Genomic DNA, 26,965 nt, shown 5'->3' with positions numbered 1-26,965 from the left:
CATCGTCATTAGGTGGCCCTGAAAATTACAATTCACTATCAGTTTTTCGTCCCATTCGAAAATCTAGACTCACAGCAGAACGGCCATAAGGTGCCCGAGGCAGCAATAGACCCATGGAGTCAACTCGGCTGGAGGACGATGTATTGAACCGGGACGCAATTTGCGTGGTCCATCGTCATTAGGTGGCCCTGAATGTTACTATTCACTATCAGTTTTTCGTCCGATTCGAAAGTCTTTGACTCACAGCAGAACGGCCATTAGGTGCCCGAGGCAGCAATAGACCAATGGAGACAAGTCCGCTGTAGGACGATGTATTGAATCGGGACGCAATTTGAGTGTTCCATCGTCATTAGGAGGGCCTGAACGTTCCAATTTGCTATCAGTTTTTCGTCCGATTCGAAAATCTTTGACTCACAGCAGAACGGCCATAAGGTGCCCGAGGCAGCAATAGACCCATGGAGACAAGTCGGCTGGAGGACGATATATTGAATCGGGACGCAATTTGAGTGATCCATCGTCATTAGGTGGCCCTGAACGTTACAATTCACTACCAGTTTTCGTCCCATTCGATAATCTAGATTCACAGCAGAACGGCCATAAGGTGCCCGAGGCAGCAATAGACCCATGGAGTCAACTCGGCTGGAGGACGATGTATTGAGTCGGGACGCAATTTGCGTGGTCCATCGTCATTAGGTGGCCCTGAATGTTACAATTCACTATCAGTTTTTCGTCCGATTCGAAAGACTTTGTCTCACAGCAGAACGGCCATAAGGTGCCCGAGGCAGCAATAGACCCATGGAGACAAGTCTGCTGGAGGACGATGTATTGAATCGGGACGCAATTTGAGTGTTCCATCGTCATTAGGAGGCCCTGAACGTTACAATTCTCTATCAGTTTTTCGTCCGATTCGAAAATCATTGAGTCACAGCAGGCCTGCCATAAGGTGCCCGAGGCAGCAATAGACCCATGGAGACAAGACTGCTGGAGGACGATGTATTGAATCGGGACGCTATTTGAGTGATCCATCGTCATTAGGTGGCCCTGAACGTTACAATTCACTATCAGTTTTTCATCCCATTCTATAATCTAGACTCACAGCAGAACGGCCATAAGGTGCCCGAGGCAGCAATAGACCCATGGAGTCAAGTCGGCTGGTGGACGATGTATTGAATCGGTACGCAATTTGAGTGATCCATCGTCATTAGGTGGCCCTGAACGTTACAATTCAATATCAGTTTTTCGTCCCATTCGATAATCTAGACTCACAGCAGAACGGCCATAAGGTGCCCGAGGCAGCAATAGACCCATGGAGTCAGGTCGGCTGGAGGACGATGTACTGAATCGGGACGCAATTTGTGTGGTCCATCGTCATTAGGTGGCCCTGAATGTTACAATTCACTATCAGTTTTTCGTCCGATTCGAAAATCTTTGACTCACAGCAGAACGGCCATAAGGTGCCCGAGGCAGCAATAGAACCATGGAGACAAGTCTGCTGGAGGACGATGTATTGAATCGGGACGCAATTTGAGTGATCCATCGTCATTAGGTGGCCCTGAACGTTACAATTCACTATCAGTTTTTCATCCCATTCGATAATCTAGACTCACAGCAGAACGGCTATAAGGTGCCCGAGGCAGCAATAGTCCCATGGAGTCAAGTCGGCTAGTGGACGATGTACTGAATCGGGACGCAATTTGTGTGGTCCATCGTCATTAGGTGGCCCTGAATGTTACAAATCAGTATCAGGTTTTTCGTCCGATTCGAAAATCTTTGACTCACAGTAGAACGGCCATAAGGTGCCAGAGGCAGCAATCGACCCATGGAGACAAGTCTGCTGGAGGACGACGTATTGAATCGGGACGCAATTTGAGTGATCCATCGTCATTAGGTGGCCCTGAAAGTTACAATTCACTATCAGTTTTTCGTCCCATTCGAAAATCTAGACTCACAGCAGAACGGCCATAAGGTGCCCGAGGCAGCAATAGACCCATGGAGACAAGTCGGCTGGAGGACGATGTATTGAATCGGGACGCAATTTGAGTGATCCATCGTCATTAGGTGGCCCTGAACGTTGCAATTCACCACCAGTTTTCGTCCCATTCGATAATCTAGATTCACAGCAGAACGGCCATAAGGTGCCCGAGGCAGCAATAGACCCATGGAGTCAACTCGGCTGGAGGACGATGTATTGAATCGGGACGCAATTTGCGTGGTCCATCGTCATTAGGTGGCCCTGAATGTTACAATTCACTATCAGTTTTTCGTCCGATTCGAAAGTCTTTGACTCACAGCAGAACGGCCAATAGGTGCCCGAGGCAGCAATAGACCAATGGAGACAAGTCCGCTGGAGGACGATGTATTGAATCGGGACGCAATTTGAGTGTTCCATCGTCATTAGGAGGGCCTGAACGTTCCAATTTTCTATCAGTTTTTCGTCCGATTCGAAAATCTTTGACTCACAGCAGAACGGCCATAAGGTGCCCGAGGCAGCAATAGACCCATGGAGACAAGTCGGCTGGAGGACTATATATTGAATCGGGACGCAATTTGAGTGATCCATCGTCATTAGGTGGCCCTGAACGTTACAATTCACTACCAGTTTTCGTCCCATTCGATAATCTAGATTCACAGCAGAACGGCCATAAGGTGCCCGAGGCAGCAATAGACCCATGGAGTCAGGTCGGCTGGAGGACGATGTACTGAATCGGGACGCAATTTGTGTGGTCCATCGTCATTAGGTGGCCCTGAATGTTACAATTCACTATCAGTTTTTCGTCCGATTCGAAAATCTTTGACTCACAGCAGAACGGCCATAAGGTGCCCGAGGCAGCAATAGACCCATGGAGTCAAGTCGGCTGGAGGACGATAAATTGAATCGGGACGCAATTTGAGTGATCCATCGTCATTAGGTGGCCCTGAACGTTACAATTCACTATCAGTTTTTCGTCCCATTCGATAATCTAGACTCACAGCAGAACGGCCATAAGGTGCCCGAGGCAGCAATAGACCAATGGAGACAAGTCTGCTGGAGGACGATGTATTGAATCGGGACGCAATTTGAGAGATCCATCGTCATTAGGAGGCCCTGAACGTTACAATTCACTATCAGTTTTTTGTCCCATTCGATAATCTAGACTCACAGCAGAACGGCCATAAGGTGCCCGAGGCAGCAATAGACCCTTGGAGTCAAGTCGGCTGGAGGACGATGTATTGAATCGGGACGCAATTTGAGTGGTCCATCGTCATTAGGTGGCCCTGAATGTTACAATTCACTATCAGTTTTTCGTCCGATTCGAAAATATTTGACTCACAGCAGAACGGCCATAAGGTGCCCGAGGCAGCAATAGACCCATGGAGACAAGTCGGCTGGAGGACGATGTATTGAATCGGGACGCAATTTGAGTGTTCCATCGTCATTAGGAGGCCCTGAACGTTACAATTCACTATCAGTTTTTCGTCCGATTCGAAAATCTTTGACTCACAGCAAAACGGCCATAAGGTGCCAAGGCAGCAATAGACCCATGGAGACATGTCGGCTGGAGGACGATGTATTGAATCGGGACGCAATTTGAGTGTTCCATCGTCATTAGGAGGCCATGAACGTTACAATTCAATATCAGTTTTTCGTCCCATTCGATAATCTAGACTCACAGCAGAACGGCCATAAGGTGCCCGAGGCAGCAATAGACCCATGGAGTCAGGTCGGCTGGAGGACGATGTACTGAATCGGGACGCAATTTGTGTGGTCCATCGTCATTAGGTGGCCCTGAATGTTACAATTCACTATCAGTTTTTCGTCCGATTCGAAAATCTTTGACTCACAGCAGAACGGCCATAAGGTGCCCGAGGCAGCAATAGAACCATGGAGACAAGTCTGCTGGAGGACGATGTATTGAATCGGGACGCAATTTGAGTGATCCATCGTCATTAGGTGGCCCTGAACGTTACAATTCACTATCAGTTTTTCATCCCATTCGATAATCTAGACTCACAGCAGAACGGCTATAAGGTGCCCGAGGCAGCAATAGTCCCATGGAGTCAAGTCGGCTAGTGGACGATGTACTGAATCGGGACGCAATTTGTGTGGTCCATCGTCATTAGGTGGCCCTGAATGTTACAAATCAGTATCAGGTTTTTCGTCCGATTCGAAAATCTTTGACTCACAGTAGAACGGCCATAAGGTGCCAGAGGCAGCAATCGACCCATGGAGACAAGTCTGCTGGAGGACGACGTATTGAATCGGGACGCAATTTGAGTGATCCATCGTCATTAGGTGGCCCTGAAAGTTACAATTCACTATCAGTTTTTCGTCCCATTCGAAAATCTAGACTCACAGCAGAACGGCCATAAGGTGCCCGAGGCAGCAATAGACCCATGGAGACAAGTCGGCTGGAGGACGATGTATTGAATCGGGACGCAATTTGAGTGATCCATCGTCATTAGGTGGCCCTGAACGTTGCAATTCACCACCAGTTTTCGTCCCATTCGATAATCTAGATTCACAGCAGAACGGCCATAAGGTGCCCGAGGCAGCAATAGACCCATGGAGTCAACTCGGCTGGAGGACGATGTATTGAATCGGGACGCAATTTGCGTGGTCCATCGTCATTAGGTGGCCCTGAATGTTACAATTCACTATCAGTTTTTCGTCCGATTCGAAAGTCTTTGACTCACAGCAGAACGGCCAATAGGTGCCCGAGGCAGCAATAGACCAATGGAGACAAGTCCGCTGGAGGACGATGTATTGAATCGGGACGCAATTTGAGTGTTCCATCGTCATTAGGAGGGCCTGAACGTTCCAATTTTCTATCAGTTTTTCGTCCGATTCGAAAATCTTTGACTCACAGCAGAACGGCCATAAGGTGCCCGAGGCAGCAATAGACCCATGGAGACAAGTCGGCTGGAGGACTATATATTGAATCGGGACGCAATTTGAGTGATCCATCGTCATTAGGTGGCCCTGAACGTTACAATTCACTACCAGTTTTCGTCCCATTCGATAATCTAGATTCACAGCAGAACGGCCATAAGGTGCCCGAGGCAGCAATAGACCCATGGAGTCAGGTCGGCTGGAGGACGATGTACTGAATCGGGACGCAATTTGTGTGGTCCATCGTCATTAGGTGGCCCTGAATGTTACAATTCACTATCAGTTTTTCGTCCGATTCGAAAATCTTTGACTCACAGCAGAACGGCCATAAGGTGCCCGAGGCAGCAATAGACCCATGGAGTCAAGTCGGCTGGAGGACGATAAATTGAATCGGGACGCAATTTGAGTGATCCATCGTCATTAGGTGGCCCTGAACGTTACAATTCACTATCAGTTTTTCGTCCCATTCGATAATCTAGACTCACAGCAGAACGGCCATAAGGTGCCCGAGGCAGCAATAGACCAATGGAGACAAGTCTGCTGGAGGACGATGTATTGAATCGGGACGCAATTTGAGAGATCCATCGTCATTAGGAGGCCCTGAACGTTACAATTCACTATCAGTTTTTTGTCCCATTCGATAATCTAGACTCACAGCAGAACGGCCATAAGGTGCCCGAGGCAGCAATAGACCCTTGGAGTCAAGTCGGCTGGAGGACGATGTATTGAATCGGGACGCAATTTGAGTGGTCCATCGTCATTAGGTGGCCCTGAATGTTACAATTCACTATCAGTTTTTCGGAAGATTCGAAAATATTTGACTCACAGCAGAACGGCCATAAGGTGCCTGAGGCAGCAATTGACCCATGGAGACAAGTCGGCTGGAGTACGATGTATTGAATCGGGACGCAATTTGAGTGTTCCATCGTCATTAGGAGGCCCTGAACGTTACAATTCACTATCAGTTTTTCGTCCGATTCGAAAATCTTTGAGTCACAGCTGAACGGCCATATGGTGCCCGAGGCTGCAATAGACCCATGGAGACAGTCTGCTGGAGGACAATGTATTGGATCGGGACACAATTTGAGTTATCAATCGTCATTAGGTGGCCCTGAACGTTACAATTCACTATCAGTTTTTCGTCCGATTCGAAAATCTTTGACTCACAGCAGAACGGCCATAAGGTGCCAAGGCAGCAATAGACCCATGGAGACATGTCGGCTGGAGGACGATGTATTGAATCGGGACGCAATTTGAGTGTTCCATCGTCATTAGGAGGCCCTGAACGTTACAATTCACTATCAGTTTTTCGTCCGATTCGAAAATCTTTGAGTCACAGCAGGACTGCCATAAGGTGCCCGAGGCAGCAATAGACCCATGGAGACAAGTCTGCTGGTGGACGATGTATTGAATCGGGACGCAATTTGAGTGATCCATCGTCATTAGGTGGCCCTGAACGTTACAATTCACTATTAGTTTTTCATCCCATTCGATAATCTAGACTCACAGCAGAACGGCCATAAGGTGCCCGAGGCAGCAATAGTCCCATGGAGTCAAGTCGGCTAGTGGACGATGTACTGAATCGGGACGCAATTTGTGTGGTGCATCGTCATTAGGTGGCCCTGAAAATTACAATTCACTATCAGTTTTTCGTCCCATTCGAAAATCTAGACTCACAGCAGAACGGCCATAAGGTGCCCGAGGCAGCAATAGACCCATGGAGTCAACTCGGCTGGAGGACGATGTATTGAACCGGGACGCAATTTGCGTGGTCCATCGTCATTAGGTGGCCCTGAATGTTACTATTCACTATCAGTTTTTCGTCCGATTCGAAAGTCTTTGACTCACAGCAGAACGGCCATTAGGTGCCCGAGGCAGCAATAGACCAATGGAGACAAGTCCGCTGTAGGACGATGTATTGAATCGGGACGCAATTTGAGTCTTCCATCGTCATTAGGAGGGCCTGAACGTTCCAATTTGCTATCAGTTTTTCGTCCGATTCGAAAATCTTTGACTCACAGCAGAACGGCCATAAGGTGCCCGAGGCAGCAATAGACCCATGGAGACAAGTCGGCTGGAGGACGATATATTGAATCGGGACGCAATTTGAGTGATCCATCGTCATTAGGTGGCCCTGAACGTTACAATTCACTACCAGTTTTCGTCCCATTCGATAATCTAGATTCACAGCAGAACGGCCATAAGGTGCCCGAGGCAGCAATAGACCCATGGAGTCAACTCGGCTGGAGGACGATGTATTGAGTCGGGACGCAATTTGCGTGGTCCATCGTCATTAGGTGGCCCTGAATGTTACAATTCACTATCAGTTTTTCGTCCGATTCGAAAGACTTTGTCTCACAGCAGAACGGCCATAAGGTGCCCGAGGCAGCAATAGACCCATGGAGACAAGTCTGCTGGAGGACGATGTATTGAATCGGGACGCAATTTGAGTGTTCCATCGTCATTAGGAGGCCCTGAACGTTACAATTCTCTATCAGTTTTTCGTCCGATTCGAAAATCATTGAGTCACAGCAGGCCTGCCATAAGGTGCCCGAGGCAGCAATAGACCCATGGAGACAAGACTGCTGGAGGACGATGTATTGAATCGGGACGCTATTTGAGTGATCCATCGTCATTAGGTGGCCCTGAACGTTACAATTCACTATCAGTTTTTCATCCCATTCTATAATCTAGACTCACAGCAGAACGGCCATAAGGTGCCCGAGGCAGCAATAGACCCATGGAGTCAAGTCGGCTGGTGGACGATGTATTGAATCGGTACGCAATTTGAGTGATCCATCGTCATTAGGTGGCCCTGAACGTTACAATTCAATATCAGTTTTTCGTCCCATTCGATAATCTAGACTCACAGCAGAACGGCCATAAGGTGCCCGAGGCAGCAATAGACCCATGGAGTCAGGTCGGCTGGAGGACGATGTACTGAATCGGGACGCAATTTGTGTGGTCCATCGTCATTAGGTGGCCTGAATGTTACAATTCACTATCAGTTTTTCGTCCGATTCGAAAATCTTTGACTCACAGCAGAACGGCCATAAGGTGCCCGAGGCAGCAATAGAACCATGGAGACAAGTCTGCTGGAGGACGATGTATTGAATCGGGACGCAATTTGAGTGATCCATCGTCATTAGGTGGCCCTGAACGTTACAATTCACTATCAGTTTTTCATCCCATTCGATAATCTAGACTCACAGCAGAACGGCTATAAGGTGCCCGAGGCAGCAATAGTCCCATGGAGTCAAGTCGGCTAGTGGACGATGTACTGAATCGGGACGCAATTTGTGTGGTCCATCGTCATTAGGTGGCCCTGAATGTTACAAATCAGTATCAGGTTTTTCGTCCGATTCGAAAATCTTTGACTCACAGTAGAACGGCCATAAGGTGCCAGAGGCAGCAATCGACCCATGGAGACAAGTCTGCTGGAGGACGACGTATTGAATCGGGACGCAATTTGAGTGATCCATCGTCATTAGGTGGCCCTGAAAGTTACAATTCACTATCAGTTTTTCGTCCCATTCGAAAATCTAGACTCACAGCAGAACGGCCATAAGGTGCCCGAGGCAGCAATAGACCCATGGAGACAAGTCGGCTGGAGGACGATGTATTGAATCGGGACGCAATTTGAGTGATCCATCGTCATTAGGTGGCCCTGAACGTTGCAATTCACCACCAGTTTTCGTCCCATTCGATAATCTAGATTCACAGCAGAACGGCCATAAGGTGCCCGAGGCAGCAATAGACCCATGGAGTCAACTCGGCTGGAGGACGATGTATTGAATCGGGACGCAATTTGCGTGGTCCATCGTCATTAGGTGGCCCTGAATGTTACAATTCACTATCAGTTTTTCGTCCGATTCGAAAGTCTTTGACTCACAGCAGAACGGCCAATAGGTGCCCGAGGCAGCAATAGACCAATGGAGACAAGTCCGCTGGAGGACGATGTATTGAATCGGGACGCAATTTGAGTGTTCCATCGTCATTAGGAGGGCCTGAACGTTCCAATTTTCTATCAGTTTTTCGTCCGATTCGAAAATCTTTGACTCACAGCAGAACGGCCATAAGGTGCCCGAGGCAGCAATAGACCCATGGAGACAAGTCGGCTGGAGGACTATATATTGAATCGGGACGCAATTTGAGTGATCCATCGTCATTAGGTGGCCCTGAACGTTACAATTCACTACCAGTTTTCGTCCCATTCGATAATCTAGATTCACAGCAGAACGGCCATAAGGTGCCCGAGGCAGCAATAGACCCATGGAGTCAGGTCGGCTGGAGGACGATGTACTGAATCGGGACGCAATTTGTGTGGTCCATCGTCATTAGGTGGCCCTGAATGTTACAATTCACTATCAGTTTTTCGTCCGATTCGAAAATCTTTGACTCACAGCAGAACGGCCATAAGGTGCCCGAGGCAGCAATAGACCCATGGAGTCAAGTCGGCTGGAGGACGATAAATTGAATCGGGACGCAATTTGAGTGATCCATCGTCATTAGGTGGCCCTGAACGTTACAATTCACTATCAGTTTTTCGTCCCATTCGATAATCTAGACTCACAGCAGAACGGCCATAAGGTGCCCGAGGCAGCAATAGACCAATGGAGACAAGTCTGCTGGAGGACGATGTATTGAATCGGGACGCAATTTGAGAGATCCATCGTCATTAGGAGGCCCTGAACGTTACAATTCACTATCAGTTTTTTGTCCCATTCGATAATCTAGACTCACAGCAGAACGGCCATAAGGTGCCCGAGGCAGCAATAGACCCTTGGAGTCAAGTCGGCTGGAGGACGATGTATTGAATCGGGACGCAATTTGAGTGGTCCATCGTCATTAGGTGGCCCTGAATGTTACAATTCACTATCAGTTTTTCGTCCGATTCGAAAATATTTGACTCACAGCAGAACGGCCATAAGGTGCCCGAGGCAGCAATAGACCCATGGAGACAAGTCGGCTGGAGGACGATGTATTGAATCGGGACGCAATTTGAGTGTTCCATCGTCATTAGGAGGCCCTGAACGTTACAATTCACTATCAGTTTTTCGTCCGATTCGAAAATCTTTGACTCACAGCAAAACGGCCATAAGGTGCCAAGGCAGCAATAGACCCATGGAGACATGTCGGCTGGAGGACGATGTATTGAATCGGGACGCAATTTGAGTGTTCCATCGTCATTAGGAGGCCATGAACGTTACAATTCACTATCAGTTTTTCGTCCGATTCGAAAATCTTTGAGTCACAGCAGGACTGCCATAAGGTGCCCGAGGCAGCAATAGACCCATGGAGACAAGTCTGCTGGAGGACGATGTATTGAATCGGGACGCAATTTGAGTGATCCATCGTCATTAGGTGGCCCTGAACGTTACAATTCACTATCAGTTTTTCATCCCATTCGATAATCTAGACTCACAGCAGAACGGCCATAAGGTGCCCGAGGCAGCAATAGTCCCATGGAGTCAAGTCGGCTAGTGGACGATGTACTGAATCGGGACGCAATTTGTGTGGTGCATCGTCATTAGGTGGCCCTGAATGTTACAAATCACTATCAGGTTTTTCGTCCGATTCGAAAATCTTTGACTCACAGCAGAACGGCCATAAGGTGCCCGAGGCAGCAATCGACCCATTTAGACAAGTCTGCTGGAGGACGACGTATTGAATCGGGACGCAATTTGAGTGATCCATCGTCATTAGGTGGCCCTGAAAGTTACAATTCACTATCAGTTTTTCGTCCCATTCGAAAATCTTGACTCACAGCAGAACGGCCATAAGGTGCCCGAGGCAGCAATAGACCCGTGGAGACAAGTCGGCTGGAGGACGATGTATTGAATCGGGACGCAATTTGAGTGATCCATCGTCATTACGTGGCCCTGAACGTTGCAATTCACTACCAGTTTTCGTCCCATTCGATAATCTAGATTCACAGCAGATCGGCCATAAGGTGCTCGAGGCAGCAATAGACCCATGGAGTCAACTCGGCTGGAGGACGATGTATTGAATCGGGACGCAATTTGCGTGATCCATCGTCATTAGGTGGCCCTGATTGTTACAATTCACTATCAGTTTTTCGTCCGATTCGAAAGTCTTTGACTCACAGCAGAACGGCCATTAGGTGCCCGAGGCAGCAATAGACCAATGGAGACAAGTCCGCTGGAGGACGATGTATTGAATCGGGACGCAATTTGAGTGTTCCATCGTCATTAGGATGGCCTGAACGTTCCAATTTACTATCAGTTTTTCGTCCGATTCGAAAATCTTTGACTCACAGCAGAACGGCCATAAGGTGCCCGAGGCAGCAATAGACCCATGGAGACAAGTCGGCTGGAAGACGATATATTGAATCGGGACGCAATTTGAGTGATCCATCGTCATTAGGTGGCCCTGAACGCTACAATTCACTACCAGTATTCGTCCCATTCGATAATCTAGATTCACAGCAGAACGGCCATAAGGTGCCCGAGGCAGCAATAGACCCATGGAGTCAACTCGGCTGGAGGACGATGTATTGAGTCGGGACGCAATTTGCGTGGTCCATCGTCATTAGGTGGCCCTGAATGTTACAATTCACCATCAGTTTTTCGTCCGATTCGAAAGTCTTTGACTCACAGCAGATCGGCCATTAGGTGCCCGAGGCAGCAATAGACCAATGGAGACAAGTCCGCTGGAGGACGATGTATTGAATCGGGACGCAATTTGAGTGTTCCATCGCCATTAGGAGGCCCTGAACGTTCCAATTTACTATCAGTTTTTCGTCCGATTCGAAAATCTTTGACTCACAGCAGAACGGCCATAGGGTGCCCGAGGCAGCAATAGACCCATGGAGACAAGTCGGCTGGAGGACGATGTATTGAATCGGGACGCAATTTGAGTGATCCATCGTCATTAGGTTGCCCTGAAAGTTACAATTCACTATCAGTTTTTCGTCCGATTCGAAAATCTTTGACTCACAGCAGAACGGCCATAAGGTGCCCGAAGGCAGCAATAGACCCATGGAGTCAAGTCGGCTGGTGGACGATGTATTGAATCGGGACGCAATTTGAGTGTTCCATCGTCATTAGGAGGCCCTGAACGTCACAATTCACTATCAGTTTTTCGTCCGATTCGAAAATCTTTGAGTCACAGCAGGACTGCCATAAAGTGCCCGAGGCAGCAATAGAACCATGGAGACAAGTCTGCTGGAGGACGATGTATTGAATCGGGACGCAAATTGAGTGATCCATCGTCATTAGGTGGCCCTGAACGTTACAATTCACTATCAGTTTTTCATCCCATTCGATAATCTAGACTCACAGCAGAACGGCCATAAGGTGCCCGAGGCAGCAATAGTCCCATGGAGTCAAGTCGGCTAGTGGACGATGTACTGAATCGGGACGCAATTTGTGTGGTCCATCGTCATTAGGTGGCCCTGAATGTTACAAATCAGTATCAGGTTTTTCGTCCGATTCGAAAATCTTTGACTCACAGCAGAACGGCCATAAGGTGCCAGAGTCAGCAATCGACCCATGGAGACAAGTCTGCTGGAGGACGACGTATTGAATCGGGACGCAATTTGAGTGATCCATCGTCATTAGGTGGCCCTGAAAGTTACAATTCACTATCAGTTTTTCGTCCCATTCGAAAATCTAGACTCACAGCAGAACGGCCATAAGGTGCCCGAGGCAGCAATAGACCCATGGAGACAAGTCGGCTGGAGGACGATGTATTGAATCGGGACGCAATTTGAGTGATCCATCGTCATTAGGTGGCCCTGAACGTTGCAATTCACTACCAGTTTTCGTCCCATTCGATAATCCAGATTCACAGCAGAACGGCCATAAGGTGCCCGAGGCAGCAATAGACCCATGGAGTCAACTCGGCTGGAGGACGATGTGTTGAATCGGGACGCAATTTGCGTGGTCCATCGTCATTAGGTGGCCCTGAATGTTACAATTCACTATCAGTTTTTCGTCCGATTCGAAAGTCTTTGACTCACAGCAGAACGGCCATTAGGTGCCCGAGGCAGCAATAGACCAATGGAGACAAGTCCGCTGTAGGACGATGTATTGAATCGGGACGCAATTTGAGTGTTCCATCGTCATTAGGAGGGCCAGAACGTTCCAATTTGCTATCAGTTTTTCGTCCGATTCGAAAATCTTTGACTCACAGCAGAACGGCCATAAGGTGCCCGAGGCAGCAATAGACCCATGGAGACAAGTCGGCTGGAGGACGATATATTGAATCGGGACGCAATTTGAGTGATCCATCGTCATTAGGTGGCCCTGAACGTTACAATTCACTACCAGTTTTCGTCCCATTCGATAATCTAGATTCACAGCAGAACGGCCATAAGGTGCCCGAGGCAGCAATAGACCCATGGAGTCAACTCGGCTGGAGGACGATGTATTGAGTCGGGACGCAATTTGCGTGGTCCATCGTCATTAGGTGGCCCTGAATGTTACAATTCACTATCAGTTTTTCGTCCGATTCGAAAGTCTTTGACTCACAGCAGAACGGCCATAAGGTGCCCGAGGCAGCAATAGACCCATGGAGACAAGTCTGCTGGAGGACGATGTATTGAATCGGGACGCAATTTGAGTGTTCCATCGTCATTAGGAGGCCCTGAACGTTACAATTCTCTATCAGTTTTTCGTCCGATTCGAAAATCTTTGAGTCACAGCAGGCCTGCCATAAGGTGCCCGAGGCAGCAATCGACCCATGGAGACAAGTCTGCTGGAGGACGATGTATTGAATCGGGACGCTATTTGAGTGATCCATCGTCATTAGGTAGCCCTGAACGTTACAATTCACTATCAGTTTTTCATCCCATTCTATAATCTAGACTCACAGCAGAACGGCCATAAGGTGCCCGAGGCAGCAATAGACCCATGGAGTCGAGTCGGCTGGTGGACGATGTATTGAATCGGGACGCAATTTGAGTGATCCATCGTCATTAGGTGGCCCTGAACGTTACAATTCAATATCAGTTTTTTGTCCCATTCGATAATCTAGACTCACAGCAGAACGGCCATAAGGTGCCCGAGGCAGCAATAGACCCATGGAGTCAGGTCGGCTGGAGGACGATGTACTGAATCGAGACGCAATTTGTGTGGTCAATCGTCATTAGGTGGCCCTGAATGTTACAATTCACTATCAGTTTTTCGTCCGATTCGAAAATCTTTGACTCACAGCAGAACGGCCATAAGGTGCCCGAGGCAGCAATAGACCCATGGAGACAAGTCTGCTGGAGGACGATGTATTGAATCGGGACGCAATTTGAGTGTTCCATCGTCATTAGGAGGCCCTGAACGTTACAATTCACTATCAGTTTTTCGTCCGATTCGAAAATTTTTTAGTCACAGCAGGACTGCCATAAGGTGCCCGAGGCAGCAATAGAACCATGGAGACAAGTCTGCTGGAGGACGATGTATTGAATCGGGACGCAATTTGAGTGATCCATCGTCATTAGGTGGCCCTGAAAGTTACAATTCACTATCAGTTTTTCGTCCCATTCGAAAATCTAGACTCACAGCAGAACGGCCATAAGGTGCCCGAGGCAGCAATAGACCCATGGAGACAAGTCGGCTGGAGGACGATGTATTGAATCGGGACGCAATTTGAGTGATCCATCGTCATTAGGTGGCCCTGAACGTTGCAATTCACTACCAGTTTTCGTCCCATTCGATAATCTAGATACACAGCAGAACGGCCATAAGGTGCCCGAGGCAGCAATAGACCCATGGAGTCAACTCGGCTGGAGGACGATGTATTGAATCGGGACGCAATTTGCGTGGTCCATCGTCATTAGGTGGCCCTGAATGTTACAATTCACTATCAGTTTTTCGTCCGATTCGAAAGTCTTTGACTCACAGCAGAACGGCCATTAGGTGCCCGAGGCAGCAATAGACCAATGGAGACAAGTCCGCTGGAGGACGATGTATTGAATCGGGACGCAATTTGAGTGTTCCATCGTCATTAGGAGGGCCTGAACGTTCCAATTTTCTATCAGTTTTTCGTCCGATTCGAAAATCTTTGACTCACAGCAGAACGGCCATAAGGTGCCCGAGGCAGCAATAGACCCATGGAGACAAGTCGGCTGGAGGACGATATATTGAATCGGGACGCAATTTGAGTGATCCATCGTCATTAGGTGGCCCTGAACGTTACAATTCACTACCAGTTTTCGTCCCATTCGATAATCTAGATTCACAGCAGAACGGCCATAAGGTGCCCGAGGCAGCAATAGACCCATGGAGTCAACTCGGCTGGAGGACGATGTATTGAGTCGGGACGCAATTTGCGTGGTCCATCGTCATTAGGTGGCCCTGAATGTTACAATTCACTATCAGTTTTTCGTCCGATTCGAAAGTCTTTGACTCACAGCAGAACGGCCATAAGGTGCCCGAGGCAGCAATAGACCCATGGAGACAAGTCTGCTGGAGGACGATGTATTGAATCGGGACGCAATTTGAGTGTTCCATCGTCATTAGGAGGCCCTGAACGTTACAATTCTCTATCAGTTTTTCGTCCGATTCGAAAATCTTTGAGTCACAGCAGGCCTGCCATAAGGTGCCCGAGGCAGCAATAACCCCGTGGAGACAAGTCTGCTGGAGGACGATGTATTGAATCGGGACGCTATTTGAGTGATCCATCGTCATTAGGTGGCCCTGAACGTTACAATTCACTATCAGTTTTTCATCCCATTCTATAATCTAGACTCACAGCAGAACGGCCATAAGGTGCCCGAGGCAGCAATAGTAGCATGGAGTCAAGTCGGCTAGTGGACGATGTACTGAATCGGGACGCAATTTGTGTGGTCCATCGTCATTATGTGGCCCTGAATGTTACAAATCACTATCAGTTTTTCGTCCGATTCGAAAATCTTTGACTCACAGCAGAACGGCCATAAGGTGCCCGAGGCAGCAATCGACCCATGGAGACAAGTCTGCAGGAGGACGATGTATTGAATCGGGACGCAATTTGAGTGATCCATCGTCATTAGGTGGCCCTCAAAGTTACAATTCACTATCAGTTTTTCGTCCGATTCGAAAATCTTTGACTCACAGCAGAACGGCCATAAGGTGCGCGAGGCAGCAATAGACCCATGAAGTCAAGTCTGCTGGAGGACGATGTATTGAATCAGGACGCAATTTGAGTGATCCATCGTCATTAGGTGGCCCTGAACGTTACAATTCACTATCAGTTTTTCGTCCCATTCGATTATCTAGACTCACAGCAGAACGGCCATAAGGTGCCCGAGGCAGCAATAGACCCATGGAGACAAGTCGGCTGGGGACGATGTATTGAATCGGGACGCAATTTGAGTGATCCATCGTCATTAGGTGGCCCTGAACGTTACAATTCACTATCAGTTTTTCGTCCCATTCGATAATCTAGATTCACAGCAGAACGGCCATAAGGTGCCCGAGGCAGCAATAGACCCATGGAGTCAACTTGGCTGGAGGACGTTGTATTGAATCGGGACGCAATTTGCGTGGTCCATCGTCATTAGGTGGCCCTGAATGTTACAATTCACTATCAGTTTTTCGTCCGATCGAAAATCTTTGACTCACAGCAGAACGGCCATTAGGTGCCCGAGGCTGCAATCGGCCCATGGAGACAAGTCTGCTGAAGGACGATGTATTGAATCGGGACGCAATTTGAGTGATCCATCGTCATTAGGAGCCCCTGAACGTTACAATTCACTATCAGTTTTTCGTCCGATTCGAAAGTCTTTGACTCACAGCAGAACGGCCATTAGGTGCCCGAGGCAGCAATAGACCAATGGAGACAAGTCCGCTGGAGGACGATGTATTGAATCGGGACGCAATTTGAGTGTTCCATCGTCATTAGGAGGGCCTGAACGTTCCAATTTACTATCAGTTTTTCGTCCGATTCGAAAATCTTTGACTCACAGCAGAACGGCCATAAGGTGCCCGAGGCAGCAATAGACCCATGGAGACAAGTCGGCTGGAAGACGATATATTGAATCGGGACGCAATTTGAGTGATCCATCGTCATTAGGTGGCCCTGAACGCTACAATTCACTACCAGTATTCGTCCCATTCGATAATCTAGATTCACAGCAGAACGGCCATAAGGTGCCCGAGGCAGCAATAGACCCATGGAGTCACCTCGGCTGGAGGACGATGTATTGAGTCGGGACGCAATTTGCGTGGTCCATCGTCATTAGGTGGCCCTGAATGTTACAATTCACCATCAGTTTTTCGTCCGATTCGAAAGTCATTGACTCACAGCAGAACGGCCATTAGGTGCCCGAGGCAGCAATAGACCAATGGAGACAAGTCCGCTGGAGGACGATGTATTGAATCGGGACGCAATTTGAGTGTTCCATCGCCATTAGGAGGCCCTGAACGTTCCAATTTACTATCAGTTTTTCGTCCGATTCTAAAATTTTCGACTCACAGCAGAACGGCCATAAGGTGCCCGAGGCAGCAATAGACCCATGGAGACAAGTCGGCTGGAGGACGATGTATTGAATCGGGACGCAATTTGAGTGATCCATCGTCATTTGGTTGCCCTGAAAGTTACAATTCACTATCAGTTTTTCGTCCGATTCGAAAATCTTTGACTCACAGCAGAACGGCCATAAGGTGCCCGAAGGCAGCAATAGACCCATGGAGTCAAGTCGGCTGGTGGACGATGTATTGAATCGGGACGCAATTTGAGTGTTCCATCGTCATTAGGAGGCCCTGAACGTTACAATTCACTATCAGTTTTTCGTCCGATTCGAAAATCTTTGAGTCACAGCAGGACTGCCATAAGGTGCCCGAGGCAGCAATAGAACCATGGAGACAAGTCTGCTGGAGGACGATGTATTGAATCGGGACCCAATTTGAGTGATCCATCGTCATTAGGTGGCCCTGAACGTTACAATTCACTATCAGTTTTTCATCCCATTCGATAATCTAGACTCACAGCAGAACGGCCATAAGGTGCCCGAGGCAGCAATAGTCCCATGGAGTCAAGTCGGCTAGTGGACGATGTACTGAATCGGGACGCAATTTGTGTGGTCCATCGTCATTAGGTGGCCCTGAATGTTACAAATCAGTATCAGGTTTTTCGTCCGATTCGAAAATCTTTGACTCACAGCAGAACGGCCATAAGGTGCCAGAGGCAGCAATCGACCCATGGAGACAAGTCTGCTGGAGGACGACGTATTGAATCGGGACGCAATTTGAGTGATCCATCGTCATTAGGTGGCCCTGAAAGTTACAATTCACTATCAGTTTTTCGTCCCATTCGAAAATCTAGACTCACAGCAGAACGGCCATAAGGTGCCCGAGGCAGCAATAGACCCATGGAGACAAGTCGGCTGGAGGACGATGTATTGAATCGGGACGCAATTTGAGTGATCCATCGTCATTAGGTGGCCCTGAACGTTGCAATTCACTACCAGTTTTCGTCCCATTCGATAATCCAGATTCACAGCAGAACGGCCATAAGGTGCCCGAGGCAGCAATAGACCCATGGAGTCAACTCGGCTGGAGGACGATGTGTTGAATCGGGACGCAATTTGCGTGGTCCATCGTCATTAGGTGGCCCTGAATGTTACAATTCACTATCAGTTTTTCGTCCGATTCGAAAGTCTTTGACTCACAGCAGAACGGCCATTAGGTGCCCGAGGCAGCAATAGACCAATGGAGACAAGTCCGCTGTAGGACGATGTATTGAATCGGGACACAATTTGAGTGTTCCATCGTCATTAGGAGGGCCTGAACGTTCCAATTTGCTATCAGTTTTTCGTCCGATTCGAAAATCTTTTACTCACAGCAGAACGGCCATAAGGTGCCCGAGGCAGCAATAGACCCATGGAGACAAGTCGGCTGGAGGACGATATATTGAATCGGGACGCAATTTGAGTGATCCATCGTCATTAGGTGGCCCTGAACGTTACAATTCACTACCAGTTTTCGTCCCATTCGATAATCTAGATTCACAGCAGAACGGCCATAAGGTGCCCGAGGCAGCAATAGACCCATGGAGTCAACTCGGCTGGAGGACGATGTATTGAGTCGGGACGCAATTTGCGTGGTCCATCGTCATTAGGTGGCCCTGAATGTTACAATTCACTATCAGTTTTTCGTCCGATTCGAAAGTCTTTGACTCACAGCAGAACGGCCATAAGGTGCCCGAGGCAGCAATAGACCCATGGAGACAAGTCTGCTGGAGGACGATGTATTGAATCGGGACGCAATTTGAGTGTTCCATCGTCATTAGGAGGCCCTGAACGTTACAATTCTCTATCAGTTTTTCGTCCGATTCGAAAATCTTTGAGTCACAGCAGGCCTGCCATAAGGTGCCCGAGGCAGCAATAGACCCATGGAGACAAGTCTGCTGGAGGACGATGTATTGAATCGGGACGCTATTTGAGTGATCCATCGTCATTAGGTGGCCCTGAACGTTACAATTCACTATCAGTTTTTCATCCCATTCTATAATCTAGACTCACAGCAGAACGGCCATAAGGTGCCCGAGGCAGCAATAGACCCATGGAGTCAAGTCGGCTGGTGGACGATGTATTGAATCGGGACGCAATTTGAGTGATCCATCGTCATTAGGTGGCCCTGAACGTTACTATTCAATATCAGTTTTTCGTCCCATTCGATAATCTAGACTCACAGCAGAACGGCCATAAGGTGCCCGAGGCAGCAATAGACCCATGGAGTCAGGTCGGCTGGAGGACGATGTACTGAATCGGGACGCAATTTGTGTGGTCAATCGTCATTAGGTGGCCCTGAATGTTACAATTCACTATCAGTTTTTCGTCCGATTCGAAAATCTTTGACTCACAGCAGAACGGCCATAAGGTGCCCGAGGCAGCAATAGACCCATGGAGACAAGTCTGCTGGAGGACGATGTATTGAATCGGGACGCAATTTGAGTGTTCCATCGTCATTAGGAGGCCCTGAACGTTACAATTCACTATCAGTTTTTCGTCCGATTCGAAAATTTTTTAGTCACAGCAGGACTGCCATAAGGTGCCCGAGGCAGCAATAGAACCATGGAGACAAGTCTGCTGGAGGACGATGTATTGAATCGGGACGCAATTTGAGTGATCCATCGTCATTAGGTGGCCCTGAACGTTACAATTCACTATCAGTTTTTCATCCCATTCGATAATCTAGACTCACAGCAGAACGGCTATAAGGTGCCCGAGGCAGCAATAGTCCCATGGAGTCAAGTCGGCTAGTGGACGATGTACTGAATCGGGACGCAATTTGTGTGGTCCATCGTCATTAGGTGGCCCTGAATGTTACAAATCAGTATCAGGTTTTTCGTCCGATTCGAAAATCTTTGACTCACAGCAGAACGGCCATAAGGTGCCAGAGGCAGCAATCGACCCATGGAGACAAGTCTGCTGGAGGACGACGTATTGAATCGGGTCGCAATTTGAGTGATCCATCGTCATTAGGTGGCCCTGAAAGTTACAATTCACTATCAGTTTTTCGTCCCATTCGAAAATCTAGACTCACAGCAGAACGGCCATAAGGTGCCCGAGGCAGCAATAGACCCATGGAGACAAGTCGGCTGGAGGACGATGTATTGAATCGGGACGCAATTTGAGTGATCCATCGTCATTAGGTGGCCCTGAACGTTGCAATTCACTACCAGTTTTCGTCCCATTCGATAATCTAGATTCACAGCAGAACGGCCATAAGGTGCCCGAGGCAGCAATAGACCCATGGAGTCAGGTCGGCTGGAGGACGATGTACTGAATCGGGACGCAATTTGTGTGGTCAATCGTCATTAGGTGGCCCTGAATGTTACAATTCACTATCAGTTTTTCGTCCGATTCGAAAATCTTTGACTCACAGCAGAACGGCCATAAGGTGCCCGAGGCAGCAATAGACCCATGGAGACAAGTCTGCTGGAGGACGATGTATTGAATCGGGACGCAATTTGAGTGTTCCATCGTCATTAGGAGGCCCTGAACGTTACAATTCACTATCAGTTTTTCGTCCGATTCGAAAATTTTTTAGTCACAGCAGGACTGCCATAAGGTGCCCGAGGCAGCAATAGAACCATGGAGACAAGTCTGCTGGAGGACGATGTATTGAATCGGGACGCAATTTGAGTGATCCATCGTCATTAGGTGGCCCTGAACGTTACAATTCACTATCAGTTTTTCATCCCATTCGATAATCTAGACTCACAGCAGAACGGCTATAAGGTGCCCGAGGCAGCAATAGTCCCATGGAGTCAAGTCGGCTAGTGGACGATGTACTGAATCGGGACGCAATTTGTGTGGTCCATCGTCATTAGGTGGCCCTGAATGTTACAAATCAGTATCAGGTTTTTCGTCCGATTCGAAAATCTTTGACTCACAGCAGAACGGCCATAAGGTGCCAGAGGCAGCAATCGACCCATGGAGACAAGTCTGCTGGAGGACGACGTATTGAATCGGGTCGCAATTTGAGTGATCCATCGTCATTAGGTGGCCCTGAAAGTTACAATTCACTATCAGTTTTTCGTCCCATTCGAAAATCTAGACTCACAGCAGAACGGCCATAAGGTGCCCGAGGCAGCAATAGACCCATGGAGACAAGTCGGCTGGAGGACGATGTATTGAATCGGGACGCAATTTGAGTGATCCATCGTCATTAGGTGGCCCTGAACGTTGCAATTCACTACCAGTTTTCGTCCCATTCGATAATCTAGATTCACAGCAGAACGGCCATAAGGTGCCCGAGGCAGCAATAGACCCATGGAGTCAACTCGGCTGGAGGACGATGTATTGAATCGGGACGCAATTTGCGTGGTCCATCGTCATTAGGTGGCCCTGAATGTTACAATTCACTATCAGTTTTTCGTCCGATTCGAAAGTCTTTGACTCACAGCAGAACGGCCATTAGGTGCCCGAGGCAGCAATAGACCAATGGAGACAAGTCCGCTGGAGGACGATGTATTGAATCGGGACGCAATTTGAGTGTTCCATCGTCATTAGGAGGGCCTGAACGTTCCAATTTTCTATCAGTTTTTCGTCCGATTCGAAAATCTTTGACTCACAGCAGAACGGCCATAAGGTGCCCGAGGCAGCAATAGACCCATGGAGACAAGTCGGCTGGAGGACGATATATTGAATCGGGACGCAATTTGAGTGATCCATCGTCATTAGGTGGCCCTGAACGTTACAATTCACTACCAGTTTTCGTCCCATTCGATAATCTAGATTCACAGCAGAACGGCCATTAGGTGCCCGAGGCAGCAATAGACCCATGGAGTCAACTCGGCTGGAGGACGATGTATTGAGTCGGGACGCAATTTGCGTGGTCCATCGTCATTAGGTGGCCCTGAATGTTACAATTCACTATCAGTTTTTCGTCCGATTCGAAAGTCTTTGACTCACAGCAGAACGGCCATAAGGTGCCCGAGGCAGCAATAGACCCATGGAGACAAGTCTGCTGGAGGACGATGTATTGAATCGGGACGCAATTTGAGTGTTCCATCGTCATTAGGAGGCCCTGAACGTTACAATTCTCTATCAGTTTTTCGTCCGATTCGAAAATCTTTGAGTCACAGCAGGCCTGCCATAAGGTGCCCGAGGCAGCAATAACCCCATGGAGACAAGTCTGCTGGAGGACGATGTATTGAATCGGGACGCTATTTGAGTGTTCCATCGTCATTAGGTGGCCCTGAACGTTACAACTCACTATCAGTTTTTCATCCCATTCTATAATCTAGACTCACAGCAGAACGGCCATAAGGTGCCCGAGGCAGCAATAGTAGCATGGAGTCAAGTCGCCTAGTGGACGATGTACTGAATCGGGACGCAATTTGTGTGGTCCATCGTCATTAGGTGGCCCTGAATGTTACAAATCACTATCAGTTTTTCGTCCGATTCGAAAATCTTTGACTCACAGCAGAACGGCCATAAGGTGCGCGAGGCAGCAATAGACCCATGAAGTCAAGTCTGCTGGAGGACGATGTATTGAATCAGGACGCAATTTGAGTGATCCATCGTCATTAGGTGGCCCTGAAAGTTACAATTCACTATCAGTTTTTCGTCCCATTCGAAAATCTAGACTCACAGCAGAACGGCCATAAGGTGCCCGAGGCAGCAATAGACCCATGGAGACAAGTCGGCTGGAGGACGATGTATTGAATCGGGACGCAATTTGAGTGATCCATCGTCATTAGGTGGCCCTGAACGTTGCAATTCACTACCAGTTTTCGTCCCATTCGATAATCCAGATTCACAGCAGAACGGCCATAAGGTGCCCGAGGCAGCAATAGACCCATGGAGTCAACTCGGCTGGAGGACGATGTGTTGAATCGGGACGCAATTTGCGTGGTCCATCGTCATTAGGTGGCCCTGAATGTTACAATTCACTATCAGTTTTTCGTCCGATTCGAAAGTCTTTGACTCACAGCAGAACGGCCATTAGGTGCCCGAGGCAGCAATAGACCAATGGAGACAAGTCCGCTGTAGGACGATGTATTGAATCGGGACACAATTTGAGTGTTCCATCGTCATTAGGAGGGCCTGAACGTTCCAATTTGCTATCAGTTTTTCGTCCGATTCGAAAATCTTTTACTCACAGCAGAACGGCCATAAGGTGCCCGAGGCAGCAATAGACCCATGGAGACAAGTCGGCTGGAGGACGATATATTGAATCGGGACGCAATTTGAGTGATCCATCGTCATTAGGTGGCCCTGAACGTTACAATTCACTACCAGTTTTCGTCCCATTCGATAATCTAGATTCACAGCAGAACGGCCATAAGGTGCCCGAGGCAGCAATAGACCCATGGAGTCAACTCGGCTGGAGGACGATGTATTGAGTCGGGACGCAATTTGCGTGGTCCATCGTCATTAGGTGGCCCTGAATGTTACAATTCACTATCAGTTTTTCGTCCGATTCGAAAGTCTTTGACTCACAGCAGAACGGCCATAAGGTGCCCGAGGCAGCAATAGACCCATGGAGACAAGTCTGCTGGAGGACGATGTATTGAATCGGGACGCAATTTGAGTGTTCCATCGTCATTAGGAGGCCCTGAACGTTACAATTCTCTATCAGTTTTTCGTCCGATTCGAAAATCTTTGAGTCACAGCAGGCCTGCCATAAGGTGCCCGAGGCAGCAATAGACCCATGGAGACAAGTCTGCTGGAGGACGATGTATTGAATCGGGACGCTATTTGAGTGATCCATCGTCATTAGGTGGCCCTGAACGTTACAATTCACTATCAGTTTTTCATCCCATTCTATAATCTAGACTCACAGCAGAACGGCCATAAGGTGCCCGAGGCAGCAATAGACCCATGGAGTCAAGTCGGCTGGTGGACGATGTATTGAATCGGGACGCAATTTGAGTGATCCATCGTCATTAGGTGGCCCTGAACGTTACTATTCAATATCAGTTTTTCGTCCCATTCGATAATCTAGACTCACAGCAGAACGGCCATAAGGTGCCCGAGGCAGCAATAGACCCATGGAGTCAGGTCGGCTGGAGGACGATGTACTGAATCGGGACGCAATTTGTGTGGTCAATCGTCATTAGGTGGCCCTGAATGTTACAATTCACTATCAGTTTTTCGTCCGATTCGAAAATCTTTGACTCACAGCAGAACGGCCATAAGGTGCCCGAGGCAGCAATAGACCCATGGAGACAAGTCTGCTGGAGGACGATGTATTGAATCGGGACGCAATTTGAGTGTTCCATCGTCATTAGGAGGCCCTGAACGTTACAATTCACTATCAGTTTTTCGTCCGATTCGAAAATTTTTTAGTCACAGCAGGACTGCCATAAGGTGCCCGAGGCAGCAATAGAACCATGGAGACAAGTCTGCTGGAGGACGATGTATTGAATCGGGACGCAATTTGAGTGATCCATCGTCATTAGGTGGCCCTGAACGTTACAATTCACTATCAGTTTTTCATCCCATTCGATAATCTAGACTCACAGCAGAACGGCTATAAGGTGCCCGAGGCAGCAATAGTCCCATGGAGTCAAGTCGGCTAGTGGACGATGTACTGAATCGGGACGCAATTTGTGTGGTCCATCGTCATTAGGTGGCCCTGAATGTTACAAATCAGTATCAGGTTTTTCGTCCGATTCGAAAATCTTTGACTCACAGCAGAACGGCCATAAGGTGCCAGAGGCAGCAATCGACCCATGGAGACAAGTCTGCTGGAGGACGACGTATTGAATCGGGACGCAATTTGAGTGATCCATCGTCATTAGGTGGCCCTGAAAGTTACAATTCACTATCAGTTTTTCGTCCCATTCGAAAATCTAGACTCACAGCAGAACGGCCATAAGGTGCCCGAGGCAGCAATAGACCCATGGAGACAAGTCGGCTGGAGGACGATGTATTGAATCGGGACGCAATTTGAGTGATCCATCGTCATTAGGTGGCCCTGAACGTTGCAATTCACTACCAGTTTTCGTCCCATTCGATAATCTAGATTCACAGCAGAACGGCCATAAGGTGCCCGAGGCAGCAATAGACCCATGGAGTCAACTCGGCTGGAGGACGATGTATTGAATCGGGACGCAATTTGCGTGGTCCATCGTCATTAGGTGGCCCTGAATGTTACAATTCACTATCAGTTTTTCGTCCGATTCGAAAGTCTTTGACTCACAGCAGAACGGCCATTAGGTGCCCGAGGCAGCAATAGACCAATGGAGACAAGTCCGCTGGAGGACGATGTATTGAATCGGGACGCAATTTGAGTGTTCCATCGTCATTAGGAGGGCCTGAACGTTCCAATTTTCTATCAGTTTTTCGTCCGATTCGAAAATCTTTGACTCACAGCAGAACGGCCATAAGGTGCCCGAGGCAGCAATAGACCCATGGAGACAAGTCGGCTGGAGGACGATATATTGAATCGGGACGCAATTTGAGTGATCCATCGTCATTAGGTGGCCCTGAACGTTACAATTCACTACCAGTTTTCGTCCCATTCGATAATCTAGATTCACAGCAGAACGGCCATAAGGTGCCCGAGGCAGCAATAGACCCATGGAGTCAACTCGGCTGGAGGACGATGTATTGAGTCGGGACGCAATTTGCGTGGTCCATCGTCATTAGGTGGCCCTGAATGTTACAATTCACTATCAGTTTTTCGTCCGATTCGAAAGTCTTTGACTCACAGCAGAACGGCCATAAGGTGCCCGAGGCAGCAATAGACCCATGGAGACAAGTCTGCTGGAGGACGATGTATTGAATCGGGACGCAATTTGAGTGTTCCATCGTCATTAGGAGGCCCTGAACGTTACAATTCTCTATCAGTTTTTCGTCCGATTCGAAAATCTTTGAGTCACAGCAGGCCTGCCATAAGGTGCCCGAGGCAGCAATAACCCCATGGAGACAAGTCTGCTGGAGGACGATGTATTGAATCGGGACGCAATTTGAGTGTTCCATCGTCATTAGGTGGCCCTGAACGTTACAACTCACTATCAGTTTTTCATCCCATTCTATAATCTAGACTCACAGCAGAACGGCCATAAGGTGCCCGAGGCAGCAATAGTAGCATGGAGTCAAGTCGCCTAGTGGACGATGTACTGAATCGGGACGCAATTTGTGTGGTACATCGTCATTAGGTGGCCCTGAATGTTACAAATCACTATCAGTTTTTCGTCCGATTCGAAAATCTTTGACTCACAGCAGAACGGCCATAAGGTGCCCGAGGCAGCAATCGACCCATGGAGACAAGTCTGCAGGAGGACGATGTATTGAATCGGGACGCAATTTGAGTGATCCATCGTCATTAGGTGGAACTCAAAGTTACAATTCACTATCAGTTTTTCGTCCGATTCGAAAATCTTTGACTCACAGCAGAACGGCCATAAGGTGCGCGAGGCAGCAATAGACCCATGAAGTCAAGTCTGCTGGAGGACGATGTATTGAATCAGGACGCAATTTGAGTGATCCATCGTCATTAGGTGGCCCTGAAAGTTACAATTCACTATCAGTTTTTCGTCCCATTCGAAAATCTAGACTCACAGCAGAACGGCCATAAGGTGCCCGAGGCAGCAATAGACCCATGGAGACAAGTCGGCTGGAGGACGATGTATTGAATCGGGACGCAATTTGAGTGATCCATCGTCATTAGGTGGCCCTGAACGTTGCAATTCACT

This window comes from Schistocerca cancellata, chromosome 4 (genome assembly GCF_023864275.1).
Source record: "Schistocerca cancellata isolate TAMUIC-IGC-003103 chromosome 4, iqSchCanc2.1, whole genome shotgun sequence".
Lineage (NCBI taxonomy): Eukaryota > Metazoa > Arthropoda > Insecta > Orthoptera > Acrididae > Schistocerca > Schistocerca cancellata.
Note: the sequence above shows the minus strand (reverse complement) of the source record.